Here is a 23,565-nt window from a genome sequence, read left to right as displayed (position 1 = left end):
CCTAGTGGCACTGTGGATGTTATACTTAGGATCTTGTTTCCATAGAAAAAGTGTTTATTTGTTTTGCTAATAATTTTGGCACCGTTTGAAGAATCTTCACAAACATTTCCAAAAAATACGACATTCACTTCAGCTGCTGTCTGGAAAGTTTTGGGGTGATCAGTCATGCGGGGTCTGAGAAAAAGGTGGGGTCCCAAAACGATTTTTTCCCATGCATTTTTTAAGTGGATTTGGAACAGGAATAGTGGTGGAACCACTTGACAGATTTGCATCAAATTTGGCAGAAAGGTAGCTCTTTGTCTAGAAAGCAACTTTTCGGTAAATTGGTGTAAATATTTTAACTAGTTTCTGAGAAATTAAAGAAAAAACACATTTGTAAATATAGGGACGTGAAGGCTCCACAAATCCTCCTGACCTCGTGCTGAGATCTGATTGGCTGTCAACACTTCAACAAGGAACTGCTGACAGCTATCTTGAGACTTGGCTTCAGCAAAGTCACAGAGAAAACATTAAAAGAAAGAAAAGGGGCCATGGTAGGGACACTTGACCTTTTATCTTTAGTGCAGGAGTCCCAGAGTGCCCCTGAGAAAAAAAACATTTTTAAAGGTATTTAACGAGAGTAGCGACCCACCTCAAGGAACCATAGAAGGACCTGTGGACCACCATCCGCCAGGGCAAGCTCCTGCTATGTCCCAGGGTTCCCATCCCCTAGACATAGCTATTTGCTCTGACTTGGCAACAGCTTTGACAGCTCCTGCCAAGTCAGAGCAAACACTCCGATTCCCGCAAATGAGAGCTGTCAAAAAGTTCTCACTTGCTGGAAGCAGAGGTTTCCTCTGTTCCCCTGCCTGTAGACATGCAGGGGGGGAAACAGAGGAAACAATTTCTCTCACAGAGAGGAAGCTGCATCTTTAGCAGCTCCCTCTCTGTGACAACAATGCCAGCTCTCGGAGGAGGTAGTGAGCTGGCTGGGACCACGGGGGCCTTCAGGCTCCCCCCATGTTTCGCAACCATTTTAACTGGGAGGCACCCAGGTGACTTGGCCGGGCCATGGGGATGCGGTCCCCGGGGCCTAGATCGGTCTGGGAAGGGAGGCCGCACAGCCCTTCTCCCCCTCAAAAAAATACATTTTTAGGCTGGTATAGGAAAGTACCATCTTGCCTGGCATGTTACCCCCATTTTCACTGTATGTATGTTTGTTTTAGCCCTTGAGTCACTGGGATCCTGCCAGGCAGGACCCCAGTGCTCATAGCATGTGCCCTGTATGTGCTCCCTGTGTGGTGTCTAACTGTATCACGGAGACTCTGCTAACCAGAACCTCAGTGTTTATGCTCTCTCTGCTTTCTAAATTTGTCACTACAGGCTAGTGACTGAATTTACAAATTCTCATTGGCACACTGGTACACCCATATAATCCTCTTGTATATGCTACCTAGGTACCCAGGGTAATGGGGTTCCAGGAGATCCCTATGGGCTGCAGCATTTCTTTTGCCACCCATAGGGAGCTCAAACAATTCTTACGCAGGCCTGCCTCTGCAGCCTGAGTGAAATAACGTCCACGTTATTTCACAGCCATTTTTTACTGCACATAAGTAACTTATAAGTCACCTATATGTCTAACCCTCACTTAGTGAAGGTTGGGTGCCAAGTTACTTAGTGTGTGGGCACCCTGGCCCTAGCCAAGGTGCCCCCACATCGTCCAGGGTAAATTCCCCAAACTTTGTGAGTGCAGGGACACCATTACACGTGTGCACTATACATAGGTCACTACCTATGTATAGCGTCACAATGGTAACTCCGAACATGGCCATGTAACATGTCTAAGATCATGGAATTGTCAGCCCAATACCATTCTGGTGTTGGGGGGACAATTCCATGATCCCCGGGTCTCTAGCATAGATCCCGGGTGCTGCCAAACTGCCTTTCCGGGGTTTCCTCTGCAGCTGCTGCTGCTGCCAACCCCTCAGACAGGATTCTGCCCTCTTGGGGTCTGGGCAGCCCCAGCCCAGGAAGGCAGAACACAGGATTTCCTCTGAGAAAGGGTGTTACACCCTCTTCCTTTGGAAATAGATGTGAAGGGCTGGGGAGGAGCAGCCTCCCCAGCCTCTGGAAATGCTTTGATGGGTACAGATGGTGCCCATCTCTGCATAAGCCAGTCTGCACCGGTTCAGGAATCCCCCAGCCCTGCTCTGGCGCGAAACCGGACAAAGGAAAGGAGTGACCGCTCCCATGACCAGTACCTCCCAGGGGCCCAGAGCTCCTCCAGTGTGTCCCAGACCTCTGCCATCTTGGAAACAGAGATGTTGGGGGCACACCGGACTGCTCTGAGTGGCCAGTGCCTGCAGGTGACATCAGATACTCCCTCTGATAGGCTGTTATCCCTCTTGTAGCCAATCCTCCTTTCTTGGTAGCCAAACCTTCTTTTCTGGCAATTTAGGGTCTCTCTGGGGTATTCTTCAGATAACGAATGCAAGAGCTCACCAGAGTTCCTCTGCACTTCCCTCTTTGACTTCTGCCAAGGATCGACCGCTTACTGCGCCAGGATGCTGACCACTACCAGCAACATTGTAGCACCTCATCCTGCCGGCTTTCGCGACTGTTTCCTGATGGTGCATGCTCTGGGGGCTGTCTGCCTTCACCCTGCACTGGAAGCCAAGAAGAAATCTCCTGTGGGTCGACTGAATCTTCCCCCTGCTAACGGAGGCACCAAAAGACTGCATCACCGGTCCTCTGGGTCCCCTCTCATCCTGACGAGCGTGGTCCCTGGAACACTGGCACTATATCCAAGTGACCCCCACAGTCCAGTGATCCTTCAGTCCAAGTTTGGTGGAGGTAAGTCCTTGCCTCCCCACGCTAGACTGCAAACCTGTGTACTGCATGATTTGGAGCTTCTCCGGCTTCTGTGCACTTTTCCAAGGTTTCCTTTGTGCACAGCCTAGCCTGGGTCCCCAACACTCTGTCCTGCAGTGCTCACCCCTCTGAGTTGGAATCCAACATCGTGGGACCCTTCTTTTGTGACTCCGGTTACACCAATCTTCTAAGTACCTGCTCCAGTACTTCTGCGGGTGCTGCCTGCTTTTGTGGGGTCTCTCTGAGTTGCTGAGTGCCCCTTCTGTCTCCTCTTCCCAGGGGCGACATCCTGGTCTGTCCTGGTCCCCAGCAGCACCCAAAAAACTCTACCACAACACTTGCAGCTAGCAAGGCTTGTTTGCGGTATTTCTGCGTGGAAACACTTCTGCAACCTCCAGCACGCTGTGGGACATCTTCCATCCAAAGAAGAAGTTCCTAGGTCCCTTCATTGTTGCAGAATCCTAAGCTTCTTCCATCTAGAGGCAGCCTTCTTGCACCTTCATCCGGGGATTCCTGGGCTCCAGCCCCCCCTGGACACTATCGCGACTCTTGGACTTGGTCCCCTTGCCTTGCAGGTCCTCAGGTCCAGGAATCCATCTTAAGTGCTTTGCTGGTGTTTGTGGTTCTTGCAGAATCCCCCTATCACGACTATTGTGTCCTTTTGAGGTAGTAAGGGTACTTTACTCCTACTTTTCAGGGTCTTGGTGTGGGGTATCTTGGACACCCTGACTGTTTTCTTACAGTCCCAGCGACCCTCTACAAGCTCCCATAGGTCTGGGGTCCATTTGTGATTCGCATTCCACTTTTGGAGTATATGGTTTGTGTTGCCCCTAGACCTATGTTTACCTATTGCATCCTATTGTAATTCTACACTGTTTGCATTACTTTTCTTACTATTACTTACCTGTATTTATACTTTTTTAGTTCCGCATTTGCGCCGCTTTTTAATGCCAAAGCGGCACAAACTTACAAAATCCAATTGTATTATGTGAGTTTGCGCCGCTTATGCGTAAAAAAGCAGCGCAAATGTGGCGCGAAAAAAGTATAAATATGGGCCAAAGTACCTTCATTTTTAGTAACTCTGAATATTGTGTTTTCTTATGATACTGTGCTGTATGATATAAGTGGTATAGTAGAAGCTTTGCATGTCTCCTACTTCAGCCTAAGCTGCTTTGCCATAGCTACCTTCTATCAGCCTAAACTGCTAGAAACAACTCTATTCTACTATAAAGGGATACCTGGACCTGGCACAGGGTGTAAGTACCACAAGGTACCCACTATAAGCCAGGCAAGCCTCCTACAGCCAGGTCCTGGGGAATGGAGTCCCAGGGGTCACAATTTGTCAGAGGAGGGTGGTCACATGGCCGCCCTCCTTTCCCCAAACAAATTCCAAATGCTGGGTCCCGAAGTTATTGGAATAAAGTATACTTATGAAAATTACTTTATGTTAAAATAGAAATTCACTGAAAAAAACATAGCAATTCACTTAAAAAACTAACTTTACAGGAACATTATAGTTAATCTCACATTTTAAACATAGAAATCCATAGAAATTCACCTGTTATAAGTAGAGTTCTTTCAAATAACTATACTGTGTGCCCTATGGCAACAAATTACGGCACACATGACATCTTTGATAACATCATTGATAATATCAATGTAATTTTTGCAGGATATTTTTGATACAAAACTGTGCAAAATATATATTTTTATAGTTTAATGACGATAACCAACAGGTATCTCTGCACTAAATTATTAAGTTGAAAGATAGGTGTCACAACAAGGTTAAGAAATCAGATGCCATAACAAATGGCACTGATTTCTTACTGCTGTGACTGTTCAGGTTTAGATTGACTCAATTATTATTATCAAACTCCAATGTTGCAACAAAAGACCATGAACTCAAAAGAAACGTTTCTGGTTGTTTGTTTCTATGTAAACTCTACTCTTTCCTTGACTATCATCAACATGCTTCGACCTACAAGGTGGTGTTCAAATATACTTGTCCCTTTCTTCTTTCTACATAAATAGTGTAGCAATATTATTTTATCCATGCTTTTTAAGCTCTAATGCATATCATGATTTGTAATTCATGACGAGTAATGTTAGAAATGTATTTCATTTTAATGGCTTCACCAGTTTAAAGTATTACATTGTTTCACACTCATGGGCTGAGCCCAGTAGAAATACAGAACCATGCAGTAGGAGTAATTCTGGGTGCTGTGTTACTTCAGTTTACCACAGGAGACCAAATCAGCTTCTGGATGTGATGTCAGAAATAAGATTACACCACCGTCATATATAGCCAAACATGCGTAAACCATGGTTTACTGAGGTTTATCAATGAACATAAAAACACTAAAGGGGCATATTTACTATTCTTCCATGCAAGGCAGGGCAGCAAGCAAACTTGCTGCACTACATTACATGCGCTCTCCTTGCACTGATCCACAGTGTGCTGGCTAGCGCCAATGTAGGAAGACTTATATCATAGTGCAAGGCTGTCTGCATTAGAAGCAGGATTGTGTTTGTGCAGGAAGGGATGCTTTTCTGTACAAAAACAATCCATGGATGTATTTTTCTATTTATGTGTATGATGAAGATGGCTGCACACATAGAAAGAGGAAGTAACGAGAAAGATATTACTCCTTGTTATGCCTCAGTGTGGAAGGTGTAACATTTTGATGGATTCCCAGGGTTACTAGCTTGAGTAAATCTTGGAATGTGCGAAAAATGCAATGGTAGATGCACGAGAACGCCCATTATCCTATGGAACTGTCCCCAAGTTGTAAGTGTAAGGTAACGCAGCACAAGCTGCTGTGTTGCATTACTTTTCTTTACAAAGCCACACAAGGTGGCACAAATTACCCCTTACATGGCTTGTAAATGTTACTGAAGTTTGATGCACAGACAACATAAAGACTTAAGCCTTTCGCAGCCAAGGATCTAATGTTTACTTCCTTGACTACGGCGCTGAGGCGCCAAGGACATGACCATTAGGTCCTTGGACTGGCTCATGGGGGGAGTGCTAGCATTACCTCCATGAGCCTCCCCTCAGCGCCCCCAGTGCAGGGATGGAAGGGAAATCGCTTTCCCTTCCACCCCTGCCGCTGACCCCCTGTGGTCTGATGACATCAGCACGCAATCGTGCGCTGACCTCATCAGAGGCCTGCCCCTCTGCACTGGAAGCTCAGCTTCCAGCGCCGATCAGAGAAGAGCTTTTGCATTTCTCATCCGATCACTTGGAGGGGCCAAGAGAAGCATCAAAGGAAAGGAAAGGCCTTTCCTTTCCTTTTATGTTTTTCTCAGCATTTCTGTTACCCCAGGGAGTTTTTTTTTTTTTGTGTATTTTGCGCATAAGGGGAGTGGCACCTTGGGCAAGGGCCACTCCCCAGGTAGCAAAATATTTGTAAGCCTTTTCTGCCTCCCCTGGGGGCAGTTCGGCCTATTATAATTAGGCTGATCTTCCCCTGGGGGGGGGGGGGCAGAAACCCTTAGACACCAGGGATATATATATTTTTTTGTTTACTTAATTTTTTTTACATATGGGGACCAACCCCTTGTGCAAGGGTCGCTCCCTTGGGGGGAGGGGGGAAATGTATTTAGGCCATTTCTGCCACCCTTGGGGCAGATCTGCCTATTTGTATTAGGCCAATCTACCCCCATGGGGGGTAAAAACCACTAGACACCAGGATGGGACCTTCTGGAATCTGCAGGAATCCACACAATTCCTATCACCCATCTATCCCATCTGTCCCATCTATACCGATAAAAATTCTGCCCCACTTGTCAGCCTAGAAGTCTTTGTTTTCAAACTGCCTTTTTGGATCCGCTTTGGTTCCCCCTCAATTTCAAAATGTTTTTGGCTCTGTCCTGTCACAGGCACTTGGCCCACCTGCACAAGTGAGGTATAATTTTTACCGGGAGACTGAGGGAAACGTTGGGTAGTAAGAAATTTGTCCTGATGAGGTGATCCCACACAGAAATGTGGGAAAATTCGATTTTCCAGCTACATTTGAGGTTTGCTGAGGATGCTGGGTAAAAAAACACTGTAGGATACGTGCAAGTAACGCCTCCATGGACTCCCTTGGGTGTCTAGTTTTCAGAAGTGTCTGGGTTTGGCAGGTTTCACTATACGGCTGCTGATCCCAGGACTAAAAACGCAGGTGCCCCAGTAAAAACAGGTAGTTTTGTATTTGATAATTTTGATGTGATTTGGGGCATTTCCTTTCGTGGGCACTAGGCCTACCCACACAAGTGAGGTACCATTTTTATCTGGAGAATTCGGGGAACGCTGGGAGGAAGGACATTCGTGGCCCCACTCAAATTCCAGAACTTTCCGTCACCTAAATGTGAGGAAAAAGTGTTTTTTGGCCAGATTTTGAGGTTTGCAAAGTTTTCTGGATAACAGAACCTGGTGACAACCCCACAAGTCACCCCATCCTGGATTACGGTAGGTGTCTAGTTTTCAAAAATACACAGGTTTGGTATGTTTCCCTAGGTGCCCGCTGAACTAGAGGCCAAAATCCACAGCTTGGCAAGTTGCAAAAACTAGCTCTGTTTTCTTTGGGAAAATGTGATGTGTCCATGTTGTGTTTTGGGTCATTTCCTGTTGTGAGCACTAGGCCTACCCACGCAAGTGAGGTACCAGTTTTAGCGGGAGGCTTGGGGAATGCTGGGTGGAAGGACATTTGTGACTCCTCTCAGATTCCATAACTTTCTGTCACCAAATTTGAGGAAAAAGTGATTAAATGGCCAAATTTTGAGGTTTGCAAGGATTCAAGTCACCCCATACTGGATTCCCTTAGATGTCTAGTTTAAAAAAATGCACAGGCTTGGTAGGTTTCCCAAGGTGCCTGCTGAGCTAGAGGCCAAAAGCTACAGCTAGGGACTTTGCGAAAAACACGTCAGATTTGAATGTTATAATGTGATGTGTCCATGTTGTGTTTCCTGTCGCGAGCATTAGCCCTACCCATGCAAGTAAGATACCATTTTTATCAGGAGACTTGAGGGATCACAGAATAGCAACACAAGTGTTATTTCCCCTTGTCTTTCTTTAAATTTTTTCCTTCCAAATGTAAGACAGTGTGTAAAACAGACATCTATTCGAGAAACGCCCTGTATTTGACATGCTTGTATGGGCACCCCAGAGTTCAGAGATGTGCAAATAACCACTGCTTCTCAACACCTTATCTTATGCCCATTTTGGAAATACAAAGGTTTTCTTGATACCTATTTTTCACTATTTATATTTAAGCAAATTAATGCAGTATATCCGTCATAAAATGAAAACTCATTGCAAGGTGCAGCTCATTTATTGCCCCTGGGTACCTAGGGTTCTTGATGAACCTACAAGCCCTACATATCCCCGCAACCGGAAGAGTCCAGCGGACATAATGGTATATTGCTTTCAAAAATCTGACATAGCAGGAAAAAGTTACAGAGTAAAACGTGAAGAAAGATGTCTGTTTTTTACCTCAATTTCAATTTTTTTTTTATTTCCGTTGTTATTTTCTGTAGGAAAACCTTGTAGGATCTACACAAATTACCGCTTGATGAATTCAGAATTCGGTCTACTTTTCATAAATAGAAATGTTTAGCTTTCTGGTATCCAGGATTAGTTTCACTCCCATTTCGGTCACTAACTGGGAAGAGGCTGAAAGCACAAACAATAGTAAAAATGGGGTATGTCCCAGTAAAATGCCAAAATTGTGCTGAAAAATTATTATTTTTTTCTATTTAAGTCTGCCTCTTCCTGAAAACTGGGAAAATTGTGATTTTAGCACAGCCAATCCTTTGTTGATGCCTTTTTCAGGGAAACAAAAAAGCCTTCTTTGGCAGCCTTTTTTCCCCATTTTCTTTAAGAAAATGATATTTGTGCTGTATTTTTACTAATTTCTTGGTCTCCTTCAGGGGAACCCACAAAGTCTGGGTACCTTTAGAATCCCTAGGATGTTGTAATAAAAGGACACAAATTTGGTGTGGGTAGCTTATGTGGACAAAACGTTATGAGTACCTAAGCGAAAACTGCCCCAAACAGCAAAAAGAAGGCTTGGCACCTAAGGGGAAAAGGCCTGGCAGTGAAGGGTTTAATACATCTAGGCCTAGATCCCTTTCATCATGCCATTCAATAGTTCTCATTTTCCTCTTCCAATGCCTTAGTGTTACATGTTTTTTTCTTCTTCTTCTGGGGAGTACCATTTTATGTTGTCTTAAATATGTGTGTTCTCTTTTCTGCTTTCGGCATAAAGCATTGCCTGTTGCATCTGCTCTTTCAGTTATATGAACTGTTAGGAGTTCTCAAAAAGGAAGGGAATAAATCATCAGCAGTGAGTCGCGGATAGTGGGATGCATGTTTCCACTTATATGTTGCTACACTGACAGGTGATCTAGTAAACTGTTTCCTGCTACCTTGGACATGTCTGCTCTGCAGGAACTGAACCAATCAGGGACTCCATTCATTGTGCTTCTCTGTGGCTCATGCCTCATTGTCAACTGTTCCGGATCACTGATTACCAGAGGGCCCCACCAGAGCTTCTGCATGCAGGTGAAAGACCTTGTGCTCCCATTGCCCCATAAAAATAGTTCTCAATGGTGCAGCAGGTGCAGAACACTAAGGGGGTCATTACAACCCTGGCGGATGGCGGAGAACCGGTGGTAAGACCGCCAACAGGCTGGCGGTCTTACCTTGGTGAATTATGACTATGGCGGTTACCGCCATGGTCATCCGCCGGTTCTCCGTCCCGCCCACCAGGGCGGAGACGACCGCCGGGCTGGAGACCTGGGTCTCCAGCCTGGCAGCCGTCAGTATACCGCCGGCGGTATTTGGACCCTGCTTACCGCCGTGGATTTCATGCAGTTTCAACCGCCATGAAATCCATTGTGGAAAGCACTATCAGTGCCAGGGAATTCCTTCCCTGGAACTGATAGGAGTCTCCCCCACCCCCCACCCGACTCCCTCCCCTACACCCATCAAAGGTGGCAGGGCCCCCCTCCCCACCCGACCCCCAACATAACATTACTCACACACACCTGACACGCATGCAGGCACCACACACACGCACACACCCTGACATACATGCCTACATCCACACACACAGTCAGACACGCACACCCACCCACATTCAAACATACACGCACACATCCATACAGCCATACCCACAGCCATACACGCACTCATTCCCATACACACAACAACCTGCAAGCACACACGCACCCATACACCCCCTCTACATACACACACGCACACCCCCGTGAACGCACACAACACCCTCCCACCCCCTTCCCTAACGGACGATCAACTTACCTGTTCCATCGATCCTCCGGGAGGGACGGGAGCCATGGGGGCAGCTCTGCCAACACCACACCGCCAACAGAACACCGCCACGGCGAAATACAGGACGTGATTCGCTGGGCGGTGTTCTGTTGGCGTGGCGGTGGAGCAACCTCCACTTCCCCGCCGCCTGCAAGTATGGCTGTTGGCGGCTCTCCATCGGAATAACAACGGAGAGCAGCCAACAGTTATAATACGCCGAGCGGCAAACCGCCTGCACAGGCAGTCTTCCGCACGGCGGTCCCTCGGCGGTCTTGCAAAAAGACCGCTGAGGTCATAATGACCCCCTAAATCTTGGCTATTACAGTACTTTACTACCCACCCAGTGATGAGAGGAACCTTTTTTCTAGCTTGCTCTAGGCCCAGGTACCCTTGTTACGCAATTGTCTGAGCCATTGCAAAAAGCAGTTGCCGAACAAGTTAATTTTCTTAATTGGTTACACCTAAGAGGCTGCAGCACACATTTGCCGGTACAGTATGATTACATATTACTTTCTTATAATGCATGTTATTTATGTGCAGTTGTTTAATACTTTATGTTTTGTATTTTTTTTGTGGACATTGTGAAGTCCTCTGTTGCCAGGTGATATTGTTCACACTGAAAAAGCATTACTTGGCTGCACCATTATGCTTTGAGGAAGAACAATCAGCTGCATACATAACGTAAATAAGATGCTTTCATACAAAGGTGGTGCATTGTGCAGCTATATTATTGATGTGCATGCATAACTAGAAGCATGCAAATATTGTATGTAAACTGCATCTATGCAAATATTATTCAAATGAATTGGTGTTATAATGTCTTAGAAAAATATATTCCTATAACCATTTTCTCCTGTTTATGAGAATTTAACATATAACTTCATAATCATGTTTTAAAAGTCTGTATTGGACAGGCTAGAGTCAAAGCCTGTGTTTTTCCTTTGTGTTTAAACTTACAATATGAGGTATGTTCTTGTTGTTTAATCTTTTGATTTCCAGATGCCTCGGTACCAATCTATAGCTAATGAAAAGCACATTGTTGAGTATAGATAAGTTGGTGTAAAGATAGGTTGCTAAGGACATTAAGCAGTTACGAGGAGCAGTAAGAACAAACTCCAGTTTCAAATTCCTGAGCATGAGTGTAATCGAAAGTCGTGCAGATGTGCTCTGAAGAGGATGAAAAGGCTAATTGGATATCATTCACAATGGTGTCCTGTCAGTAGAATTGTTTTGGCTGTGATGTCAGCTACTGGATGTTTCTGAGGTTGATTGAGGTATGGTTCAAGTAGTCTGATATTCAGATTCCCTTTGCCCCTTGACTAAAGTGGCTCCTTTGGAGAGGTACAGATATTTTTCCTTTTGCTAGACTAAGAGGATTTACGCTACACACATCTCTCTTGACAGAACTTCTACTGAGGTTTCTGTAATGATGAGACCTTTCTCTAAACCCTGCTTTAGTTTCTCAGATTAGTTAGTAACTTGGATCCAATTGATAAACAAGAAAATCTGTGTCTAAGTTCAAGGCATCAGATGCTTTTCCTTATATTCTGTGTTTTTGCCTTTGAGATATTGGAAATTTAACATTGTCTGACGCTTTAATTCTCCTTTGGTGAATGCCTACATATATAGGCCAGAATTTAAGAAAAGTGGTGCTGCGTCCAATGCAGCACCACTTTTCTTGTGCCCCTTAGCGCCCCCCTACCACCACCAATTGTGTGCCGTATTTAATACACGGCACATCATGTTGCAGGGTAGGGGCAATAGTGTCAACATTTTTGACACTGTTGATGTACTGTGCAGAATTAGCACCAACATTTTGGCGCTAAACCTGCAAAGTGGATATGGTGCCCATTGAAAAAAATGGTGTACCCCTTTTTAACACCTGCTCTGTGCAGGCATGAAAAGTAGCGGCTAAACATGGCACACTGGAATCTCTTGTATTCCACTGAACCATTTTCACTGTCCCCCTAACATGAGAATGCCCCCCTTGCATAGATTATGCCTAGCGCAGGCATAATGTGGTGCAAGAGGTTACAAAGTGGAGCAATGCATGCAATGCGCCTCTTTGTAAATATGGTGCAGCAATTTTGGCCTCATTGGAGCACATTAGCAGCATAAAAATGAGGAGGTTCTAGGCCCTCTTAAATCTGCACCATAGTATGTTTCTGAGACTCGTTTATGTAAGTTTGACTCTAAGAATATAGGAAATCCCTTTCTAAACTTTTAGTTCGTCTTTGAGATTTAATGTTTGACCAAATGGTTTACACTGTCATTTTATGTAGTGAATGAATGTGTTTCTCCTTACCCTTCAGGACTTTAAAAAAGATTTGTTGGTCTCAGAAGACTGGAGAAAACGGGCAGCTGTATTATATGAAAGCAGAGGATGACTAGGTTTCCGAAGTAAGGAGAGCTAGAACCCTGTCTTCTAGATTTGTCCCCAGAGCCCAGTCTCTAGGGTCTATGTCCAAACTGCAGAAGATCACCAAAGTTGCAGAGATTCAGGAGAGAGTTTTATTGGCAAAGGAGGTGTGGGTATTACTAGGATTACGAACTGTAGCGGTTCATGTTTAGCTTGCAGTGTTTGTGCGTTTGGATGATGTCTTACGGAGATGTTTGCTTCTTGTGGAAGTGTAATTTGTAAAAGAAGTTGTAGAGGTTATTGGGGCCAACGTGGCCTAAGATCCTGGGATATATTAAAAAGTTGTAAAAGACACTGTATTGCTGTTGCCTGATTATAAGTGGTATCTGTTGTGAGACGTCTCTGATGGCACAGTTGAATTTTGTGTGAACATGAGATGATTAGTCTAAGGGGAACTCAATGTGCAAAGTGAACCTGTACTGATCTAGATGATACCCTGCTGGTCGAGGTTTAGGTCCAAGTGAAAGGAAAATTCTTGGGTGATTGAAAACTGGAGATTTCTAGAGAATGAAGCTAAAGGTTTTTGTAACTTGTGGTATTTCATTATACACATGTGAGGTTGGTGAGAGTTGGTGCGTGCAGAATATAAAGGAGGAGGAACTGCTGCGATGAGCAAGACTGATGTAGCAGTGACACACGCTGGTAAAGGCTTTTGGGGTTTTGCCGCACTGCTATTGGTTGAGAATGTCACAAGAGACCACACTGTGATTGGTGGTTGTTGTGGAGCAAAGGTTTGTGGATGCAATGCTGTTTCTGAGTTGAAAATGGTATTGAAATTGTTTACATTTAATTGTGAAAAAATGAAATGTTTCAAAATTATGCAAGATTTATTTAGAGGAGATGTTCACATACCTAGTAAGGTGGGAGAAGAATTGCCTCCAGAATATACCTGAGGAAATTACATGGCGATTAACATAGGGCTCCATACATGTGTGTTGCTTGGCCAAAGGCACAAGATCACAGAACAGGAGGGTGCATTGAGGTTTCCACGATATGGCACATTTAATTTGAGAATTATTGAAAACGTAAGGAGGGTACTGTATGGGATGAAATCGCCTCCTAGACTTGTACAATATGAAGCACTTAGGCCCATATTTATACTCTGTTTGTGCTGGATTTGTATTATTTTTTGGGTGCAAATTCGGTTCAAACCTAACTCCATATTTATACATTGGCGCTAGACCCATCTAGCACCAAAGTTATGGAGTTTGAGTCATTTTTTGCACATGAAAACCTACCTTGCGCTAATGACATGCAAGATAGGCGTTCCCGTGCAAAAAATGACTCTAACGCATGTGCTCCTTATTTATCCTTCGGCGTCAAAATGACGCACAGGATGAGGTGGGCCTCAAAACAAGGCGCCCAGCAGGATTTGCACAGTTTTTTAACACCTGGGTCAGGGCAGGTGTTAAGGGACCTGTGGGCTCATTTCCACAGTGGGAGACCATGGAAGCAGTCCACAGGTGCCCTTCCCTGCAACCAGGGACACCCCCTGCCACCCTTGCCCCCCCCCCTGGAGGGCACCCATGGATGGGGGGGACCCTTCCATGGTGAGTGCAGGTAGGTGCAGGTAAGTAAAGTTTTTTTGTTTAAGTGGCATGGGGGGCCTAACTTAGGCCCCCCTACATGCCACAGTGCCCAATGTTCATGCCCAGGGGACAGAAGTCCCCTGGGCATGGCCATTGGGCCGAGGGGCATGACTCCTGTCTTTGCTAAGACAAGAGTCATTTCCATGGAGGTTGTGCATCAAAAAATGGCGCTAATCTGGTTAGAGCCAATATTTTTGACTCTAACCTGACTTCCACCATTCTTTGGCGCACAACCCCCAGTCTTCCCTTCGCCTCCACTGCCTGGTTACCATCATATATTTTGAGGCTAACCAGGCTGCAGCGCCGTCTAACGTCATTCCATAATGACGTGCTGATTTGCGTCAAAAAGTATAAATATGGGCCTTAGTGTTTGGGAATGTCTTGCTTGTGCGATGGAAAGAGAAATATCTGGGCAGAGCTTGAAGAGCTGTGCAAACATACGCAGATGCAAGATGAAATGCAGAAGAGAAAAGTTGTAGAAGAGACATGATAGAAGAAGTTAGATTATATCCAGCTTTAACAACTGACATATCTGTTGGAGAAGGGTAAATGAAATGGACCAAGATGCAGAAGGAAGAAAAGAGGAAAAAGAAGACTGACAACATGAATATAGACAGTGATAGTGGCTCTGAAGATAGTCTTTTAGATGTATTACTGTCTGAGTGTCCACCTCCATATAATGAAGTTAGAGGGGAGGGTATAAAAAGTATTGGTGGGGCTGGAAAAATTGTGATTTCCATTGCCCTGATGTATAGGACTCCTAGTCCTGAGGGAACTATTCCCACCGGGATACCTTGTGTGCCGAGAAATAAGGAGTCAGGAATATGTGCCTTTGCTGATCCTACCACAAATACTATTGATGCTCTTACTGCTCCGGTCCCCATTAGTCCTGTGGTTCCCCTGTATAAACCTGAGGACTCAAGAAAATCAGCCTACAATTTAGCTATCTCAAATACAGTTGGTGGGCAAAGTGGAGTTAACGCTAGCCCAGATATGAGGGAATTTGTTCCTTTAGTTCCAACACACTCAAGTACTCCATGTGGGGTGAGTGCATATTCAACTCTGAATGTTTCTGGAGGTACTTCTAAAGGTACTTACCAGAGAATACCAACAACTAGAGCTCCCATCTGTAAACCACCTTTAATTTCTACTACTAGTGCCTGGGGAAATGGAATGACTAAAATTCATGCACTGACCCGAAGTATTAATGCCAATTAAATAGATGAGTGGGTGACAGCTTTTAATGAAGGTACTCCTTCAATCGAAAGTGTGAGTACAGAATTGAGTCAGGGAACAATTCCATTACCGTCCAGAGAACAGTTAGTGGATGTGCTAAAACATAAAATAGAACTGGATGCGATGAATAACGGAAATCTTGGTTCAGAGCAATTGCGATACCAGGAGAAGGAACTTGAGTTTCTATGTAGGGATATTACAAAGCATGCAGGTCAGGTCCATGACAAGCTAGAGGAATTAGCCCAATGGTATAAAGCATATTAGTACAAAACTAAAGCCTTGCAGAGGAGCTATTGAGTGTATTTCAATGAAACAATATAATTTACATGAAAATTCTGGGAATTAAATCTCAAATTAGGGAATTTATCCACATTATTCAGAAGTCAATGAATTAGATAAATTGGAAGCTAACTGGGTGAAAAAGAATGAAATAAGGAATTCCCCGGGAGAGCTACCTCCTACAGAAGCTTAGGGAGGTGCTACCAACTTCCCTTTGAGAGACGTATCCAATGGACATTAAGTACATATGCCTCAGAGTAAAAGTAATCTTGCCGCATTTACCAATGAGTTCCCAAAGTTGAGAGAGAAGCCAGTGGAGTGGTATAAACAAGTTGAGAGATTTGTGAAAATATCACAGGTGTTGTGGTTCGAACTGAATACGATGTTTGATGTTGTTGTTCCAAGTGACTTGTGAGCCCAATGTAAAATAGTTGTTCAGTGGCCTTAGACTGAGCCGACGGGAAGTGCCATAACGAAAGGGCTCTTGCAGTTGGTGATGAAAAAGTACCAGCAGGTCATGACATTTTTGAAGTAAAAGGTCCCACCTCAAAATACAGACTGGGTCAACTCAGGAACATAAGAAAATGATTCATACCTACTATGAGAGATTGTTGCACGTATTCAAACAGTATAGTGAGATGGAAATGCTTGAGCCTGAAAATATGAGACAGTTTTTTGTCAAGGTATGTGACAGATTGAGACCTGAAATTAGCATGATCATTCAGCAGCATCTGATTTGTTGGCAGAATAAGTCAGTTGATGAAATCCTGCGATATGCCAAATACTGCATTGATGAACTAGAAGTGAAACAGAAGAAGCTTAAGGAAACGTTTATGGATGCCCAGATGAAAGCAGCTCTGAGAGAATTAGTCAGATTCAGCCGATAGCAAACAATGTGGGTGTCAATTGAGGTGTATATCAGCAAGGACCAACTCCAATGCCAGGTAAAGGTTGAGGATTTCCGACTGATCCAAGTACTGGACTGGATATTAATAGCCTAAAAAGGAAAACCCTTTGTCATATCTGTAATACGATGGTGCATTGGAAGTGGGAATGTCATAATCTGGCCAATCAGCTCCAAAATTCAGGATTTGTGCCATCACAAAATGCTAACAATGCACAAATGCAGAATGAACAGATACATTTTCTCCCACCTCCAATGCTACACTAGATTGCTATGGTTTATAGATCAAAGCTAATCAGGTTCTGAATGTGAACATGAATGAGGTTCAGGGAGCAAATGCTTTCCAATAATTTTCCATATTTGAAACAAAGGATAACTATGGCTCCAATCTGACAGCCTGACGGTGCCTGATGGGGGAGAGAGACTGTGTGCTTGGCAAAGCCTAAGAGGTGCACCACAGTGGACAATTTATAAACTGTGAGGTGGATGGCCGCCCCATGTCAATTTTGGTTGGTACTGGTTCCACCAGCTGTACCTAGAGAACAGTAGAGGCTCCAAACCTACCCCTCTCTGGAAGATTAGTCTAAGTTCTAGGAGTAGCAAACAAGCAGGTGACGACTCAGGAGACTGAACCTGTTCTGGTGAGAATAGTATCCTTTGAAGACAGGCATGGATTTGTGGTGTGTGATTCTAGCCCGATAAATCTCCTAGGAAGGGATTTGCTCTGCAGATTAAATTGCATCATCTTTTGTACACCAGCAGGCATAGACATGCAAACTCATAATGAGGACGCTGCCTTCAAATTGGCAAACGATGGGCCCTATTGTACTTTGTTCACATTGTTGACTGTTGATGATGTATACTTAAATTTGAAAGACAAAATTGAAGTGTTAGATTTTTCAGGGAAAGCCATTGGACTGATTAAAGGAGGTCAGCCTTCCCAAATAACAGTCAAGCCAGATTCTGATTTCCTGAGAACTTCACAAAAGAATCTGACACCTGAGCTGATTGCAGAGCTTTGTCCCATAATCAAGTTTATGATTCAGCATGGAATCCTGAAGGAACTTATGAGCAGTCCTTGCAGTTCTCACATTATGGGCTTACAGAAATTGAGTGGAAAGTACAGGATTGTACATGATATGTGTAAATTGGTAATCATCCCTTGTGATCCGTGGGACCAAATCCAGGTGTGATATTGTTTAATATTACATGTGAAGCTGAGTGGTTCACTGTCATTGATATGTGTCATGCCTTCTTTCAATACCATTGCACAAGAATAGTCAATAATTCTTCATAATTTGTTTCAGAAATAGGGTTTTGGCATGGTGCCAAGTCCCACAAGGGTACATGGAGAGCCCTTCCATTTTCAACTGGATTCTTTAAAATAAAAATCGGGAATCTGGGGTGATGCCTTGTGAAAATGTCCTGATACAATTCATCAATGACCTATTAGTGGCGTCAAATACCTAGGAAGCATGTAAAAAGGATGCTATTGCTCTGTTGAACCACCTGGTTGAGAGCTGAGTGGCCCCAGGAAAGTTGCAATACTGTCAGAAAGAAGTGCAATATCTTGGCAATCACAATGAGAAGGGAGCAAGGAAAGCATCACAGGTGAGTATGCAAGACATTTTGAAAGAGTCTGCCAATAACACAATAACAGTTAACAAGAGAGAGGTCTTGGACCAACCCCACCCACCTCCTTCCAGTGTTGTGCTGTGTAATTCATTTATACAGTGTATCAGCAGTTTCCATGGCAATGCAGCCTAGCTGGAAAGTATGAGGTCCCATCCCATTGCATTTGCCAAGCAACACCATGTTGTTCAAATATCATTCCACCCCTTCATTGCAGTTCAATGATTCAGAGTCATGATTATCATCATAATCTAAGGCTCTGCCCTTCCATTAAGAAAAGTTTTTAGTTTCCTTGACTACCTGGCTTTTCTAACATTGTGAACTAACAAAATGCCCAGATTTTTATTTTTGATAGAAGATACTGTAGTGCTAACTGAACTGCAGTGATGTATTGTGGTATTTTTTTTTTACCAAAACAATTAAGGGAAGGGTATCTGGCATCTAAAAAATATATAATGTATTTTTCTAGCCACAAAGGGTGCTGCCAGCCAAAGTGCTTCTTCAGGAGAAGAAGGTGGCAGGGACGGGCAGCAGTAAGTCACATTGCTTGCATTTTGACAATTACTAGTATACTCATTAGCTACAAGGGCATCATCGTGAATTGGGATCTTAAACCTCCGCTTTACCAGCTGCAATGTTGGTTGAATTATGGCCTCTTCTGTCTTCAACTCAGTAAAAGCTCACATAATGAATGCTATAAATGATTGCTTGATGAAAACAGGAAAGAACGGAAGGTGAAAAGAAAGGATGGGTAAAATGGTATACGAGTGAAAGGAAATGATGCTTGGGTGTATGAAGGGATGACTGGGTGGGTATTGGGTAAATGGATGGATGGGTGAAAGAAAGGGTGGATACTGAATGGATGGGTAATGGATAAACCATTTTGGTGAAAGACTGGATGAGAGAAAGTAAAGCTCAATTCATGGTGGCTATGGGTGAATATAGAAGAAAGAAAAGATGCTTGAATAATTGTTTGGATGAATAAAGAAGGGAGCTGTTCTGGAAAGGGGCAGGCCGCTCACCTACTGTTGTATGGTTACCAAAGCTATAGTTCAAAGTGGGAGGCATTTACATTTTTGTTCTAATCCCTTGACTCACTGCATTTGTAAAGTGAGGCAGATATGGATCTCACCGATCAGCATTTTCACCCCCCATGCCCATGTCTTTTCGCCATTCATGAGTGAAGTACAGTATGGTTTCATTCAAGACTTCAGTGTTGGCTCTGCAGTGTGCCTCTGCTAGTTAATGCGGCATTTATAAAATTTTCAATGGATTGCAAACCAAATACACAATGTGTGTTTTGCTTTGCCCTCTCAGTTCTTTCCTAAGTTCTTCCATCCCAGCCTACCAAAACAAAATAGAAAAATTGGTTTTTGATGTGTTACATTGTTATGACCACGTGAAGTGATTTCAAAATATTTTTCATAGTTTCCCATAACAGATTTATGTTACAACTGTTCAGATTTTTCCCTTTCGGCTTTCATCAATTACAATGACTGAATAAGCCAAATTGTAGGCACATGACAAATCAATAATAAGTGACACCCCTCTATTCTATAGCAAAAGTTCTACCAACCCACCTAATCCCTCTACCTTACTCTGCAGTAGAGTAAGTCAAGTTTCCTTCCCATACTGCCCAGCAAATGAATTTGCTGAAAATAATTTGTGGTGGTGGGTGAGGCCAGTGCATAAAGAGGGACTAAGTGCCTGATTTGATTTCAAGTTTTTTATAAGAGATACTCTATGATAAACATGCCAAACATAATCTAAATAGACAGTACCTTGTCCTGTAGTCAAGTTCATCATTTTCCCTACCATCTACTTACAACAGACAGCATGATCCCCATTTTAAACGTGGCGTATGTGATGTAGTATCTTATTTACTATTCATCTGCCTCTTTGGAGTCAGGGTAGAAAGTGAAAGGCATTTGGAGAACAGTAGGGCCATTGGAATTAAATATAGATAATTGTCAACTACAACTGTCTCAGCTGCAGGCAGTAGTAAAGTATCGCACACCGCGGCAAGCACGCCTCTATTAATTTAGCACAACAACTTGCACTCCATAGTGCATAATGCCTTACTCATTAATGATAGGCAATTTATTTTTATTTCTCTACTCAAAGTGTCTGTTTAGTTACTTGAACAGCCTTTCTGCCTTAATTCTTTTCTGCCAGACAGTCAGGCATGTCTGGGTTAAAAATAAAATTAGCCCTGTGACTCTCCTAATTATAATCACATCAAATTTCAATGGCCTTAGGGTACCAGCAATGTACTGATACTATACCACTCACTACTTAATTTTAAACAAGTGTTTGCACAGGGCATTGTTTAGAATTTGTTGTTTTTCTTTTAGTTTTTCTCAATTAAGCTACATCTGCTGGTCCACCAGCACCACCCACTTGGCAGGAGATAATGGCCCAGCTGCAGTGGCAGATGCAGGAGCCCATCCAGTCTTACTACCAGTTGCTAGTGGCCCTGGACGATATAGAGGCAGAAGTAGCTGCCTCTGAACCTGGTCCCAGTTCAGCAAGCCAGCCCCAGTCTCCGAGCCATTACATCGCTTGAGGTGCTGCCAGCTGTCACGGGTCCTGAATGCCACTGCTGTCATCCCCTACCTCTCGGACAGGCAATTCAGGTTTGTGTCCTGCAGCGGCTCGACCATATTGAATGCTGGTCAGGGAGTATAGAGCAGAGCCTGGACCATCTCCAGTACTATTTGGATAATGCACTCTTCTAAACCTTTTATTAATTTTTTTAATGAGAGGGACTTGTTGTGGAAGGGGTGTTAAGGGAATTGGGGCTGGAAGTTTTTTATTTGGATTTTTGCTTGGACATTGGTTGGGGATGGGTCAATTTATTTTGAGAGAGGGTTGGGCCTCCTGTGGGTAGAGAGGGTGGGTTATTTGTAAAATGTTAAAGGGGGTTACTATTTTACCACACTTTATGCTAAAGGAGTTTATTTGTGTTTTACTTTTACTTTGCACTGCTGCCTTTTTACGTAGCCTGTTTTTTAATCTGTTCATAAAGGTGAATGCCTGTTAGTTGTAGTTAATTTTATACCCTTGTCTTGTTAACTTGTTAACCATCTTGACAACTAGGAGGGATGCTGCCATGACCTGTATTTCCTAGAACAATCTAGATAAATGATTATTTATCTGCAGTAGATGTTAGTTGCTTTCTCACTAACGTAACTAGTTCACTTCACTCCATAATTCTATTACCTGAATATAGATGAAGCAATAACAGGGAAGGCACCATAACTTCGCAAGAGAGGTCCCACTCCCACCCAGGTGAGATCCAACTTCTATAGGATTAATGGGAAGGATTATCCATTGCAGGCAACTGAATGGAAATAAACACAGAGTTAGTGGATTATAAATAATATCATAGCTTTACAAAGATTGAGACCAGACTACTACATAACATGACAAAAATACATGTTAGTGATAAAATAACGAGAAACAGCAATAGTAGCCTCTTCCGAGCAATGGGGAGCTAGTATTGAATTAAAACTGAAGTTACTAAATCCTCGAGTCATGAAAAGTGGACTCAAAGTCTGGAGTGGACAAGGTTAAGCATTTATGCAACAGAAGGCCTGAATGGTGATACTAATGACTGATGTTTAGCTACATCTAAAATATGTATCACTTTTATACATGGGTAGGTAAATGGAGCGAGTGTGTGCTATTACTTCGGCAATTAGAAGATATTGCAGTGAGCTGGTGTCACTTTCAACACATCTGCCCCACCAAGTGTGTGATCCATTTATTGTGTAAATTGTCACACCACAATAAATGCACTGCCTGGGGTAAGAGGGCTAGGGGGTGGATGTATGGATGAGAAAGAGGATTTGGGGAAAGGTGTGACAAAGAGAATCACTAAGCAAGCATAAAATTCATCTGGGCAATGAGCAGCACATCATTGTCCTCAATCTGTTGTGGAAGGAAAGAAATGAAGGAATGAGGATGACACAGTACAGTTAAATGCATTGCAAATAGTATTTCTCCACCAGAAACCCACGTTATCACATATCTAATTTTTCTGTCTCCTAGATTTGAAAACAAAGCAAATTATGGGGAAGTGAACCGACCCAGTTCTAAAAATGATTATTAAAAGAAAAATGATACTGTATTACTAAAGGGGGAGGCAAATCTGCATTCCCCTAGGAAATGTCCATCACTCTTGGGTGCCTGTCTGGACCGGTCAGATAGGTAAGCAGGCGTGTTGATCTCACCTTTTGCCTTTCGTACATGCAGGTGATGAGAAGGCCTGTAGATTTCAAAACAGAAAATGTATTGTAGAGTCAAGGAGAGGGGCAGAAGTAAGGCAAGCTTTATGAGGAGTGTACCAAGAAGGCTCAGAAGAAGAGCAAAAAACAAGAAGACTCGGAATTTCACTTTTGCCACCAGTGCAACACACTCACTCAGCAGCATTTCCCGAATGAACACACCTCTCTCCATTTCACATAGCTAAGTACTAGGCCTCAGAATTATGGTTTCCCTTTAAAGTCAATAACTTCTTTCGTCAATCTATTAGTGAGGTAGTCCCACCCTGAGTTCTTCCATCGCCCTCCTGACTCCGAGTAACTCCATTTCAGTCCCGACCCGAGCAAGATAGGCATGTATTGCACTACTGTTCAGGAACAAGTAGAAAATCAGAATTGCAGTATTTTATTTAGGTTTTTGTTAGCTAACTAAAAACTAGAGTGACTGTTCTGGTCTGTGAAGAACAAGACGAAATGAGTGGACCCAAGTAAATCTCGCTAAGTGTGAAAGGGCCAATCTCCTTCAGGAAAAATGAACACCCATCATTCAGGCCTCAAACACTTTAAATAATCGAAATCAAGATTATGAATTACAGTTAAATACCCTCCCTCGCTGTCTGCCACCACATGAATCAACAAATCATCACTCCCAATTGCTCATTAATATATCAATCAAGGGTACAATAGTTACCTGTTCCAATCCAAGTATGGTGGTAGGTACACAATTGTATCTCCTCTTTGATGCAAGAAACAGATTGGAAATTGGCAATCTAATAAGCAAAATGATCTTCTGGGGCAGCCCTTATAGGTGATGAAAAAAGAAGGATAGGTGTTGACCATGTAGATTAGTTTTCACTAAGTAAAGTTGTAAAGACCTATCACATTTAGGAAACATAATTACTCATCATTCAAGCCACAAACATTGAAAATCATCTAAATCAAGTTTACAAATTACCGTTAAAAACACCCTCCCTCACTGTCTGCCACCATATGAGTCAACAACTGTCAGTCAGAATCACACACTCTTTGTTGCAATAGCTGTATTTACTTCTTCCAATCTAAGCAAGGGTAGAGTT

This window comes from Pleurodeles waltl, chromosome 2_2 (assembly GCF_031143425.1).
Source record: "Pleurodeles waltl isolate 20211129_DDA chromosome 2_2, aPleWal1.hap1.20221129, whole genome shotgun sequence".
NCBI classification, from domain to species: Eukaryota; Metazoa; Chordata; class Amphibia; order Caudata; family Salamandridae; genus Pleurodeles; species Pleurodeles waltl.
Note: the sequence above shows the minus strand (reverse complement) of the source record.